Genomic DNA, 14,714 nt, shown 5'->3' with positions numbered 1-14,714 from the left:
TTCGTCGAAATCCGTCCAAGAGTTTTTTCCGTAATACTGTTCACAAACAAACAAACAAACAAACAGAAAGGGGTGAAAACAGTAACCTCCATCCATCTTCGAAGATGGCGGAGGTTAAATATCAGGCTAAATATGAAATATCAAGTTTTTGAGCCCAATCTCTCAATGGTGAAGAATCACTTAAAAAACTTCTAATAGCCGGATCCAGATCTGGACATTCACCAAAATCTAATCAGTTCGTCCTTCTCACACACAGAACCTGTCCACAAAATTTCATCCGGATCTATCCTCAACTCCTTGAGGTATGAATGTGGTCTCACTGTAACACCTTTAGGGGAACTGATCCTGTTTAACTCGTGAGTTAAGATTCCAAAAGATCACAATCACGATGTAACTTCAAAAGTAACGAATAAATATTTTCGCAACGTCAATCCAAGAACTATTTACGGAGTTGAAATGTTATTTTAATTTAAGATTGATCCCTTCTACCTCGAAATGTTTATTTATATGATAAAGAATGCATTTTTTTATGGAGAAAATTTCCATCTTTCAAGTGTGTTGAAACATCCGGATTAAAGAATGAGAATCATGTGGACGTTTCCATGGTATTTTAAGGGGCGAATAAGAAACAAACCGATCTTATCTGTGACCCATTTAAAATCATAACACACTTACATGATGCAGCTCGTGCATCTTGGGGATAATAATACCAGGAAGTGTTGCGTGTACATTGGTGCTCTTTGATGAAGATGATGCTTCAATCCTTGTCAGATTAAAGCTTATTTCTTGCACGTTTTGCACCTCTGTCGAGAACAAAAAGTAGGCGAGTGTCAATCAAATTGTTTTAGTGGAACTGCTATTTCGTCAGAGTATTTCGTCAGTATCTCCGGTGATGAGGCTGTCTTTGGGTCTCTCACTCTCTCACCGCAGGCAAGTCGGTGGTCTTTCTGTCTTCTACCTTCTCCTCTCTGCCCCCCCCTGCTCTGTCTGTGATCTGTCCTCTATATTTTTGCAAGGTGCTCAAGGTCCACCAGCAACCTCATTCTGGTGAAATTGCCAAAATCAAGAATCACTGCTCGCCTTCACTCTTTCAGTCCTCTTTTTTCCCACCTTTGGAACAAACACACACACACACACATTTCAATCCCACAATTCCATCCAGGTCTTCAAAACAGCTGTTCACCCCCATCTCTTATCTTCCCCCATCCAAAACCATGATCTTTTCTACCGCCGTTAATCCACGCCAAACCCACCTCCTTCAAATTCCCTACTTTCCTTCGTGAAAATCCCTGTCATGTCCATCTTGTTTACCCCGTGGACCCCGCCCCATCCCTCTCCCTTCCACAGATCTCACAATGTGCCTATTCCCCACTGTTTACTGCTTCCCTCTCCCACCCCTCTTGTCTCCTTCTCCCTTTGTGATACATTCGAGCCTCGATATTGTATACAAAAAGAGTCACCTATATATTACGAATGTAAAAATGGCTGCTGTACAACAAACGCTCTTTCCACTCTACCAGAAAGGCATTTTGTAGTGTGGAAAACATTTACTGCAGGAATATCGTGTCACATGCCATACGTCCAGAAGTACCCTGGCCTGAAAGATCAGCTTAATTATTGCCAGAGGAGCCATAGAGTCCTCACATGAATGCTATCGAATATAGATCAGGAGCTGCGGAAATGCTGATGCATGTCAAGCAATATGCAAGAGCTGCAACAAAATGTCCTCCATTTTGGGAAAAATGGAGGATCAGCTTATCAGAGAATATATCATTGATTCGATGCCTTAACAAGTTTAAGCACTGCCAAAGGTAACATCAGATAACAGGATATGTAATCAATTTGGTTGTGTTCGTTTCACATATTGTAGTAAACATAGTTTGTTTACAATCAGTTGTGTTAATTTTATTCTGGAGGTATACAGCATCTTGAAAAATATAAAAGTTGGTATTTCTTGAACTCAGTTCATCAATCTCAGTACCAATGATACAGGAACTTCGACGAAGAAGATCAATCTCATATCTCAGAAGGAGATCAATCTTTTATCTCAGTAATAGATCAATCTCTTATCTCAGTAATAGATCAATCTCTGATCTCAGTCAATCAATGTCTTATCTCAGTCGTCGATCAATCTTTTATCTCAGTAGTAGATCAATGTCTTATCTCAGTAGTAGATCAATCTCTTATCTCAGGAGATCAATGTCTTATCTCAGTCGTAGATCAATGTCTTATCTCAATTGATCAATTTCTTATCTCAGTAGGAGATCAATGTCTTATCTCAGTGGATGGTCATTATTTTATCTCAGTTGTAGATCAATGTCTTATCTCAGCAGTGGATCAATCTCTTATCTCAGGAGATCAATGTCTTATCTCAGGAGGAGATCAATGTCTTATCTCAGCAGATCAATGTCGTATCTCAGAAGTAGATCAATCTCTTATCTCAGGAGATCAATGTCTTCTCTCAGGAGGAGATCAATGTCTTATCTCAGTAATAGATCAATCTCTTATCTCAGTCAATCAATGTCTTATCTCAGTCGTAGATCAATTTCTTATCTCAGGAGATCAATGTCTTATCTCAGTCGTAGATCAATGTCTTATCTCAGTAATAGATGAATGTCTTATCTTAGCAGTAGATCAATGTCTTATCTCAGTAGTAGATCAATGTCTTATCTCAGTAGTAGATCAATGTCTTATCTCAGTAGTAGATCAATGTCTTATCTCAGTAGTAGATCAATGTCTTATCTCAGTAATCGATCAATCTCTTATCTCAGTAGTGGATTAATCTCTTATCTCAGGAGCAGATCAATCACATATCTCAGTAGTAGATCAATCTCTTTTCTCAGTTGCAGATCAATCTATTATTTCAGTAGCAAATCAATCTCTTATCTCAGTAATAGATCAATTTCTTATTTCAGTGTTAGATAAATGTCTTATCACAGCAGATGAATATCTTATCTCAGTAGATCAATCTTTTAGCTCAGTGGTAGATCAATCTCATCTCAGTGGTAGATCAATCTCTTAGCTCATTGTTAGATCAATCTTTTATCACAGTAGATCAATCTCTTATCTCAGTAGATCAATCTCTTATCTCAGTAGATCAATCTCTTATCTCAGTAGATCAATCTCTTATCTCAGTAGATCAATCTCTTATCTCAGTAGATCAATCTCTTATCTCAGTAGTAGATCAATCTCTGCAGCCTTATTATGAATTGAGGTGTGCATCACCTTGCGTTCATGTGATGGAAGGCAATCAAAACCAAAGGATCTTGCTCCCCCACCCCCAACTCCATCCCCAAAAATATTCAAAGTCAGCAATAATGCGTTGGAAAAAACAGACATTTCAGAGATTTCAGGGAATAAACACCGATTTCATTGTGAGCCAACAATGGTGCTTGCTTTGGAGCTTCCAGTAATTGCCAGAGGGTTTCTTGTTACTTCACATTTTGAAAAGGAAGTTCACTCACCACGACACGTTTCACCATACTCTGGCATCAATCAGTCTTACCGGAGACTACTTGGCATTTGCCGCAAGCAAGACACTCAGCAAAGAGCCGGGAGCATTTAAGCAGTCAGAATATATCGTAGACAGGTTGTAACTCAATTGCACAATTCTCCTTAAGCAACCCTTAACCAGGGCAGTATGTGACCGCGCGGAACACATTGGGCCACTCTTTATTACAAAGGCACCACGAGTCGTTTAATGTATACATGTGGAGTTCGAAATCTCAGTAAAAAGAAAAAGAAAAACCACAGTGCTGGAAAATAAATACAGAAGAAGAATAATAAACATGGCAACTGGCAACTTGCAATATCCTGGATCCAGCTAATTCTCTGGGGCCATGCATTTACGGGAAAGAGAAATGGCTTCTGGAAGTGAAGCAACGAAAGTGTTGTAATGCTATAACCATGGTTGTTTCCATGATTTTAACACCAAAGGAAATCTCTCAGGAAAAGAGAAACTCTCTCAGGCACACATCTAGGCATTTGTAAACTGGCAGCATCTGTTACCATGCCTACAATTTATTGTGCGAAGTGCGCAGAAGTGGCAGAGATAAAACAATTACTGGTATTGATGTGTCATTACTGTCACAAGGACTTGTTTGACTTTAATAAAAATTATTCATATAATAAAAATCGATTCTTGTTAAACTTTAATATAAAAAAGTGAGATATTGTGTTATTTTCAACATGATATGATCAGTCAGAGACTGACAGTCAACTTTCACCTGTGTACTCATTTACTTGGTGAATTTTTTTTTTTTGCCAAGTATGTTGGTCTGTATCGTTTGTCTGTCTGTCTGTCTGTCTGTCTATTTGTTTGTCATACGATTTTTGGCCACAATTTTCAAACAATCGTTCTGAATTTGTTTATGTGTGTAGTTGACCGGCCAAGGACAGCAACGCTTAATTTTCGTGAAGATCTGAATCCGGATCCGGATCTGAGAATTTTTTAAGTGATTCTTCACCATTGAGAGATGTGGCCAAAAACGATGTACAGCATGATATCTCAAAAAGTTGTGGACGAGTCATGAAAAAACTCGGTGGATGAGTTAGACAGCTGACAAGAACAAGCCGATTCGATTTTGGTTCAGGTTTGGATTCAGATCCGACCTATCAGTGGTGTACAAAATGTCATCTATTCAGCCTGGCAGAGGAATGCGCTCCACCAAGTGCCATTCCGTTTCACCACGTTGTCACTAGATGAGTGATTTTTCATCCTTTGCTGTTGTTTCGTATGCAGTCTGTGGCTGCAGGTTGCATCATTTTCTGGAAGTATGGCTGTGCCACTGATGCAGTGCCCCTGTTACCAAAAAGCTAGTACTCAACTCGCAGACTTCAGAAGGATGACAGGCTGAGTCAACCCATCTTATGTTCTTTCAACGGCAGACAGCGGCTCAAACTCAAGACCTCAAGACCAGATGTTAAGCCAGACAACATAACCATTCAGCCAAAACCAGGCTGGCTCATTCTTTCAATACCTGAAATATTCAGTAGATGTCATTATAAAAATTTCACCTCTATTTCATTATCAAGCTGAAGGAGTGTCCCGAATTTCGGATTGCTGAACTTGTGCTTCCTTGTTGAAAACAAGGACAAATGTGTCCAAGAGCCGCGTCCTAAAGGTTTTGTCTTCACCAGAAGAAGAAGAACAAGAACAAGAACAAGAAGAAGAAGAAGAAGAAGAAAAAGAAAAAACCAACAACAGCAACAACAACAACTTCCGATATTTCGTCACGTGCCTTGACGGAGCCAATAGCGAGATCCGTCCTGGACGATCGTCGTTCATGACGAGAAAATAGTGTATTTACGAAATTACAATGCATTAAATAGAATAATCTTTAAATAGTAACGTGAACTTTTCGAAACTTAAATGCAAATGTCCGAATATATTTAAAAGTTCATGATAGATGCTCTCAAAAGGCACCCTCAATGCGAGGATGTGTACAGGTGTTTAGTATTTACGGAGATCCTGTATATCCGCGAGACGCGGCTAAGAAAATCATATAAGGTACTCAAGCCTGAAACTTGCCACCAAAACATTATACGATTTAACAAAGATTTATAATCAGCTTTGCTTTGGTTCACGTGCAAAAAGAAAAGAGAAATTGCACCTGTGTCCGAAGGAAGCGGTGCAGGTTGGAATTTCATTCTTGTGATGCTCAGCAGCTGAAACTCCCCATAGTGTCAATTCAGCGTCTGCACCAGTTAAAAATTTTTTTGATGGACCTGACGGACGGATGGACATTCCAAATATTGAAGTGGCGAAACCTTTTAAAAATCGCAACCATATGGGATTGACCGTTTTGGACATAAAACAAAGACGATTGCACTCCACTATGTAACTTTGGCATTTGTCTTTGAAACTGCTTAACACATTCATAGAGTGAACAACTTTAAAGCTTTATGAACAAATGTCTTGAGAAAATGTGTGCAAATGTCTGCCAGATGTGACAATTCAGGCCAAACCATACTTATGGAGCCATGTATGATATTCCTTTATAACTGCTTGTGACTTTTACAGACCACATTTAAGAATCAAAAGAAATTGTTTTGTTGCAAGATTCAAATCATAGATATATACATTCATATATGTTATGGATATATACATACATGTATGGGTACATAAATATACAGATATATTTTTTATCTATATATATATTTTATATATTTTTATATTTTTCATATATATATATATATATATATATATATATATATATATATATATATATATATATATATATATATATATATATATATATGTATGCACTGTATATATTGTTACGGGTTTCAGAATCCGATTCGATGAATGCATACCAACATCCAGGTCCTCAGATAGTTATTTCCCTAAATGCATGTCCAGGATAGACCATTTCCCATGCCTGGTGGGATTCTAAATGTGATGCATTGAGAAGGGTAAAGAATAGATCCCCTCTCTTATGGAAAGCTTTCTCTCTTGACAACAAACACATTCATGCACGTTGACACCCGTTTCTTTCACTGATGCCAGCGCCCGCCTTTTTCCCTCGATGTTTGGACACCCCATTCCACAGCTCTGTGGACGCAAACTGGCTTTTTTTCATCTCGGGCTGAACAGTGAGTTAATAATTGTTGTTGACAGTTTTATGAGCACTTCACGTTTGTGCTCGGTAATTCTGACAAATGGCTGCTTTTTGCTCTCCCAGCACCACAGATATGACCTGGGAAGCGAGGATTAACTGTGGGACGTGCGGGTTGTTACGGGACTGGTGCGCAAGTGGGCGGGGTGGATTTGGGGGGAGTCTGTGCCGCTGAGACAGGCCACCTATAAAAGGAAGGAGAGGTCTATTCTTGGCGTGAATGGCGCACGTGTGGGTCAGTCGACAACGAATGAGGCATGGATGGAGGTCGTTTTGCTGTTTATGCGAATGTAGGCTCGAAACCCGTTTTGAGGGGTGCAGGAGTCCTGTTGACGGGCTGGGAGCATGGCTGCGAACGGTGAGTATCGCTTAGTGGGCACCCCGGGCACCGGGCTAGTCGGCCACGGTAGGCCAAGGGCCCAAGAGGGGCCGGGATAGCGTAGTTGGCACGGGTGGGCCCGCATGAAGCGGGGCCCATATCACCAATAGCCACGTGGACAGTGTCGTGGCATGGGCACCCAGGGAAAGGGGCCCGTGGCACCAGCCTGCCACGTGAGCGTCAAAGGGGAGTAGCCGAGGAGGGCACTCCCCAGATTTTAGGGAGCTGGTAGGCTCGGAGACAGTCGTAGGGCCCGGGGGTGCCATGGTTGGAGAATCGGCAGAGGGTAGTTCCTGCCAAGTGAGCCACGTGGCCCAGCCAAGAGACCGTGCAAGGGCACGAGTGAAAATTGGAGGGCAAGGCCCAAATTTGTCAAGGCAAGACACCAACACAGGCGACGGGAATCTTGGTTGGTAGAACCAATAGATTAAGTGAGAGGCATTTGTTGAAAGCCCTGGGTAGTTTAAGGTTAATGAATGCTAGGGTAGATAGGGAAATGTACCCCTTCGCACGATCCATCCCTTCGCTCTCTGTGGGCCGCTGGACCCACCTTGGGTTAGATCGCTGAAATCTGAGGAGGCCATTCTGAGGCTTCAATGGGCCTCAAGACAGGATGCTCGCTCTCCCTCATTCCCTTCCAGGAAGGGAACGTAGGGGTTGGGAGTAGGCGAGGTGACATGGTAGGTTAGCCGGACAGAGACAATAAAGGCGGTTAGGGAGACAAATTATAAAATGAAAGATAAAAAATAAGATGGGGTTAAATTTAGTTTTGCAAACTCAGGGAGTGGGTATGGACAGAGACAGGCAAAGACGATAGGTTGGGAGGGAGACAGTAGGTTAGGTCCGAGCCCGCCTTCAGACCGGCCGGCACCACCACACTCCCTCCACGAACCTCCAGAACGAGACAAGAGGCCGGCCAGCTTCGTATGATGGCCTGCTTGTGCTACAGCGGCCTGTTCCGGCCTTGCCATGCCTTGCCTGCCTGCTTCTGCCTTGACCCCATGCCTGCTATCCTGTTTGTGTTTGCCCCATTTCACCATCACCATGTGTGCCAGGATCACCTACAGTGTGTTTGCAAGGACTGCCCTACAGGCAGCCACATCAATGGGACTGCGTTGTGCAGCCATGCATTTTGCATTTTGTGTTTGCATCCAGACCATCATCCATCCATTTCCTGCACCAATGACTTTGCAATGACTTTGGTTGTGACTTTCGCTCTTTTTCCCACAGAGTCCATCAGTCCTGGGCCATGGTTTACTGTAAAATGTTGTTGTTGTTGTTCATCTTTCGGCTGCTCCCGTTAGGGGTCGCCACAGCGGATCATCCGTTATGATCCGCATACTGATTTGGCACAGGTTTTACGCCGGATGCCCTTCCTGACGCAACCCTGGTCGCCTCTTATGACACAGGGATCAGGATTTGGGTTTCGCCATGATTCCGGGCTGCTCTACACCCTGCCCAGTGCAGAGCCCCCGTCCTCAAGCGATCCTCCAACCCAAGCCTCCGAGTAGCCGGATTACAGGCGCACGCCACTACGCCCGGTGTTTACTGTAAAATGTATAACATAAAATTGTAAATAAGTTTTGCTCCCCCTGCATGTTTGTCGTAGTGCCGGCAATTGTAGTTAAGTCATCTGTATTACTGAGTTTGTTTAGTTAGTTACACAGCCCATAGATTATTTACATTTGGGACACGGATACACCAAATGTCGCACTCAGGGATCCAAAGGTAAATCGTACTAGGGGAGAACTTACACATGAAGGCACACAAAAATTTGATGACTCGGGACGAGTCTGTAAAAAGGGGAGGGGGTAGTGTTACGGTTGTGGAAATTCACAGATCACCATTCAGGTTCCCAGAAGATCAGTTATGTCGATAAGTGTGTGTTCCAGGTTAGATTTCCCCACCAATGTATAACGGGGATTATTCGTGTGCCGGGCTGTACATCTTCAGTTAGCCGTTATTCTGTCTCTATCTTTTATTTTAACAACAACAACAACGACAATAACAACAACAACAATAACAACAACAACAACAATGACAACCCACGTCCAGGTGAAGCCGGTGATTTCAATCACGGCCGCGTTTTCCGGTGATCTCTAACACGGCCGCGTTCTGACGATGATCTCTAACACGGCCGCGTTCTGACGATGATCTCTAACACGGCCGCGTTTGACGGCAAGATCGGATCAAAACGGCGAGAGGGGCAGAGCCAGCCGGGGGTGAAGGGTCGAAGGAGAAAGAGTGAGCACCCCCCCCCCCCGAACCCGATAAAGAGCCGTGCTGGAACGCCAAGAAGCCAGTTGAGTTGAGAAACAGTTGTTGGAGTGTTGGAGTCCGGGGAGTCCAGTTGGGTTGGAGTGTTGGAGTCCGGGGAGTCCAGTTGAGTTGGAGTTGGGCTTGAGTTGAGCTGGGCCGTTGTTGGAGTGTTGGAGTCCGGGGAGTTCAGTTGAGTTGGAGCTGGAGAGTTCGGAGTTTGGGCAGTTGGTTCACTGGATGGTTCGCCGGCGCAACCAGGAAGCTGGAGTCGAGGCCCGTTCATTCCTCCAGCGCGTCGTCGGCGAGACCAGGCCGCAGTGGAAGCCGAACGACCAAGGGCGCCAGTCGGAGCTCAGGGGTCCGGGCAAAGACGCCGAGGGTCGCCGAACCAGGACCCAGCGAATCACCAAGAGGGTGGCCAGGTAGCCCGCTCGGTCTCTCGGAGCCCCTTCGGTCATCCCGGCTCCGAGCAAATTATAAAGGCTCACGAGCCCGGTTCTTTCTTTCTTGGGTTTTGCATGAAAGTCTGTGGTGCCTTGTCCCTAAGTAGAACTGATTAAGTGCATGTACATAATAAATAGACATCAGCTGTAGGTTTTTGCTCGTGTCTTGTCCCTATTCCCCCCATTCATTGCATATGTGCATTTGAAATAAATGTCCCCATTTTTGAATGTTAACCTGCTCGTTGTGTCACTTTCTGCCATTGACTGCCATGATGCGTTCGGAACGTTAGCTGGCTGTTTATAAGCCGATAAAACGTACATCTGGTCCGATGGGGCTTGGTGATAAAAAACCACTCGGCAATCGCAAACGGAACGAGCTGCTTGAGTGGCTCCTTTTTGTGCAGGCTCCGTCGAGGTATAAACTCCCGGCATTTCTGTCTGCGTGAATAATTAGGTACATCGACAATTCGGCGATCGACCCTGTGGCGCGTGGACAGAAGAGTTGGCTGGTTTATGGTGTGTTAAAAACACCTAAAGCTGGGTTTCGGCGTTGATCCGGAAGCTACGACTGGATTGCCATGTTCGGTGGGTGTGCGCGGCCGCAATTGAGCTAAAGGCGGTCGTCCGCACACCGGAGTTGCTGAAATCAACAACAAAATATATATATATATATATATATATATATATATATATATATATATATATATATATATATATATATATATATATATATATATAGTGAGTCAGAGGTAGTGCCCGATTTCTGTCAGTTGATTGTTTGTTTTCCATTTGTATTGCAGTGTACAAGAAGGTAGAAATAAATGATTGACATGTTTATCTAACCATTTATTCAAAAAATAAAATATTACGGAACTGTGCCAAGCTGTTTGCTTGCAATTTTCAAAGTGCCCTCCCTCGTGATTGATGCACAATTGCAGCCGAGCAGGCACAGAGCGGAACACATCTGCAGAGTTTGATATCAATTTCCTCAAACTTTGCAGTGATTGGAGCCTTCAATTCTGAATCGTACGAGGCTTTTCACGATAAACAAGGTCGTTCATGAGCCCCCAAAGAAAGAAATCTGGAAGTGTAAGGTCTGGGGAGCGTGCCGGCCACTCGATCGGACCGCGGTGGCCGATCCACTTTCTGGGAAAGATTTCATCAAGTCACTGACGAACATAACGTCCATAATGAGGTGGAGCTCCATCATGCTGAGAATAACAGTCCTGATCTTGTACCCTGGGCCAAAACAAGGTTTGCAGCATATCAAGGTAAATTTCTGCAGTAACAGATCCTTCAAAGAAAAAGGGTCCAATTATCCCTAATGGAGATATGGTTTCGTTTCTGGGTTGGGCATGATGAGGTGTTGGTTGAACGAGTGTTTTGGGTTCTCGTTGGGTGTTGTGCACATGTGGATGTGGTGCTTGGGCTTGAGTGTTGTTTGTGGCTCACCTTATCCAGCTGTTTGCACCATCCAGTTGTCGCCATTTGCATCAGAGGTGTGTATTGTGTGGTCATGTCCACCATCTCCCCAGTTAGACCACCCTCCCCTCTCTTCATGTTCCACGCTTCCAAAATCAACCTGTGTTGTTTGTTAAATGTAGTGTGTAAGTCAAAGTCAAATTTATGGCCAGATTGCAGGCAATGATGTGCTATGGCTGACTGGTTCACCTTCCCAAGCCTAATTGCTCTATCATGTTCATCGAGCCGTTCTTTCAAATTTCTTCCTGTTTCACCAATGTGGAATTGGCCACAGCCTTTGCATGATGAATGATAAACTACTCCAGATTTATCAGCATTTGGTATTGGGTCCTTTAATTTTGAGATTACATTACGAATTGTGCATCGAGGCTTGTAGGCTAATAGTGGGGCAGATAACAGCAATTTTTGAGAGGAATCGTGCAAATGATGATACAAGCATCAAATTTGGCACATTTGTTCTCCAGGGGAATCCAATCAAATCTGCCTCATTGGCCATTTGAAAATCCAAGATGGCGGCCATTTTTCAAGATGGCCGCCAAGTTAGCCTACCAAAGTTGACTTTTTGCTTAGAAGTATTTGTAGTTGTCCGATTTGCATGATCTCGGTGTGGATTCTTATGTTTTCAAGCCTGCTGGAGTGGATTTTCCTGTTTTTAAAGCCCCCTGACACACACTTTTTCTGATTTTGCACCAGTTTAATGATTGTAATATGAAGCTAAGGCCTTTCTGCAACCATGCCCTGGCCAGTAAATGTTCAAAGTTATGCATACCATGTGAATGTTCCTCCAGCTGCTACTGTCCACATATGCAGCTGCAGAGTGCTGTGCAGGGGAGCCCTGACTGAAAGCACTTGCATCTCCGGTTGCAACCTTTCTTACAGGAACACTTGGTCAGTTCCTGACAGCTGGCTGCAATAGGGGGTAGTGTTGTCCAGCACATCTGCCACGTCTCTCCTTTCTGTGTCAATGTATGCTGGTCGAACATTGGTGAATGCTTCTGCAAGCTCTGGAACTTTCTTCATTTCTGACTCCAGTTTGAGCAGCTCATGCTCATCGCCAGCATTTTCAGTGCTTGGATGTTGGAAAATGGACACAGTTGTGCCATGGAAGGATGCTTGAGCTGTGGTCGCAGTCGGATTATGATCTATGCTGTCCACTGCTGCAGTAGTGAACAACTGCGTTCTCAAGACTGGGGGACAGATGACTCCATCTTCCACATACCGTGCAACAAATGCTTCTTCTAACTGGGCTGAGACTTCGAGGACTCTGCCGTATGACATGCTGAGCCCATTTTCATGGAGCATGTCAATGAGTTGTCTCTACCTCGTCTTAGCAAACGCATACAGGCCAACGTAGACCGCAAAAGGTGTCTCACGGTCCTTGGAATGCCTGTGGACATCCGTTCCTTCCTTGTACTTGGCAAAGCAGTTGTACTGCAGGAGCTGTGATATAGAAAGGTCAGATTTCGATGCTCCATGCTGGAGTTGGGAATGATGTCTGCACCATGTTCGACCATGCATACAAATTGCAGAAGTGATGGTGGTACAGCCTGTTCTAGGTCTGTGTCGTGAAACGTGCTGCTGAAATGCGACTTATGATGGAGCATGTCTCGTTTTATTATCCCAGCAGCTTTCGCTCGATGGATCGCTTCACCGTACTTGGATGCTTGTGTGAGGATTGAGCCTACATCATTCTCAAAAGCCAGCAGAACATCTCGTCCTTGGCGATGAGCTTGCAGCTTGGGGATGTGAAAAAGCAGCTGGTCCTTAAGTCGAGTAGGATGAACATCAGGCGATTCAACACCAAGCTGCTCCAGCCTCTGCTTGTAAAGCATGATCATATCAGCAAGCCTGAAAATGGGTGGATCTGTACTATCACTGGCAGTTTTCATCTCACTAATGTAGGTGACCAGTTCGGAAAAAGCAATTGGATATGCTTCCTTCCAGTACTCCTGTGCTTTCTCTTGCTCCTGCGCCTTCAGGTAGTCTCGTTCTCGGTTATACAGTGCCACCAAGCAGGCAGGGTGATATTTCAGTTCTTGTGCTACAGCATCTCCTACACTCAGTTTGGCAAGGAGTTTTCTATCACTGAGTGTTTTTGCACATTTGTTTATTCTCTTATTCAATTTCATTGTAATTGCATCTCTAAGCTCACCCCCTTGGGTTTCGCAAAGAAAACATTATTGTGTTTTAGCTTCTTGGACCTTTCGTTGGATCTTACTTCTACTGCCCTCATCACTAGCACCTGCAGGGATTGATCTTTTTTCAGCTCTGTGTAACTTGGTGTTGTTAAATAGAAGCCTGCAACTCTCATGATATCGTGCCTTGTTTTGTCTCAAGGTTTCCTCTATCCCACCACCTTCGTCAAGTCTTGCAGGGTCTAGCTTGATTGGTAGTGCAATGAGTGAGTGAAACAGAGGAATATTCCTTCCCAAGTTCATATACCCATCATCTCCTCTTTTGGCAGGATTGGCCTGGGGGGACTTTAGATCTTCTTTCTTAACCTCCTGACATAGGCAACACTTGGTCCAGACAGTGTTCCATGATTTACCAGTATAATTCGCGTCCATGGCCAGGATGACGTTCAGGGTCGAGGGTTTATCCTTTTACCACCCTGTACATGTATAATGGACACTTTCCTGTATGGGATACAACTAGGTTTATGCATCTTCCCAACACCTAGTCCGATTGTTCATCCAGTGTCATAAGTCCCGTGCGATCTGTACACCATCCAGATAACTAAAGTCCCGTTATCCTTGGCTCGGCTCTCCCATGCTGGCACGTCCTGTCGATTCGGGTGCGGCTGCCTAACTGATCCGGGGTTGATTAGCCAACATTTGGGACACTAATATGTTGTTTCAGTATGATGCCAACATACAATTCCTACTTACCTGACACTGAACCCCATGCTGAGTTTCACAGCAGTGATGTCACTAATGTGCCTTGGTAGTGCCCGACAATCACTCCTTCAAGAAATTCTTACTTGGCGATGAACTGGAAATGTTGATTAAAGGAATGGTAAGTGGCCTGGATTCAATCAGCACATGTGTTTCATCAACTTCGTGCACATCAAAATTTGGAGCTAGATGTACTCTATCACACGCAGAGACCTTCTGTGTGCTACCCTCATCTAGTTTAGCCCACGAGCCAACGCGGTTTACCAGGGTGTGGCCGATGACGTGCACTAGCAACTTATTGGAGCCATAGATGAGAGTTGGGCCAGTGATGAGGACCAGTGCCAGTCGTCCATCCAAGGGATGTGGCTGACTGCTGAAACAAAGGTACTACCTCTAACGCTACACCCCTACACCCATTGCATAAGTAGCTACTACTACATACATGTTAAGTCATGCAAACATATGAGAATCATAAACAAATGTGAAAAATCACAAAAAGTGTGTATCAGGGGGCTTTACAAACAGGAAAATCCACTCCATCAGGCTTGAAAACATAGGAATCCACACTTCGATCATGCAAGCCGGACAACTACAAATACTTCTAAGCAAAAAGTCAACTTCGGGAGGCTAACTTGGCGGC

General features: G+C 44.0%; 1 pseudogene; it reads right to left on the bottom strand.

Moving 5' to 3' along the window:
• Positions 1-11,894: 11,894 nt before the first annotated feature.
• Positions 11,895-13,747, bottom strand: LOC147017983 (uncharacterized; annotated as a pseudogene).
• Positions 13,748-14,714: the final 967 nt, after the last annotated feature.

This window comes from Eptatretus burgeri, chromosome 10, assembly GCF_056783735.1.
Source record: "Eptatretus burgeri isolate ZD-2024b chromosome 10, Ebu_testis_v1, whole genome shotgun sequence".
NCBI lineage: Eukaryota > Metazoa > Chordata > Myxini > Myxiniformes > Myxinidae > Eptatretus > Eptatretus burgeri.
This window is presented reverse-complemented; position numbering and strand designations above follow the sequence as displayed.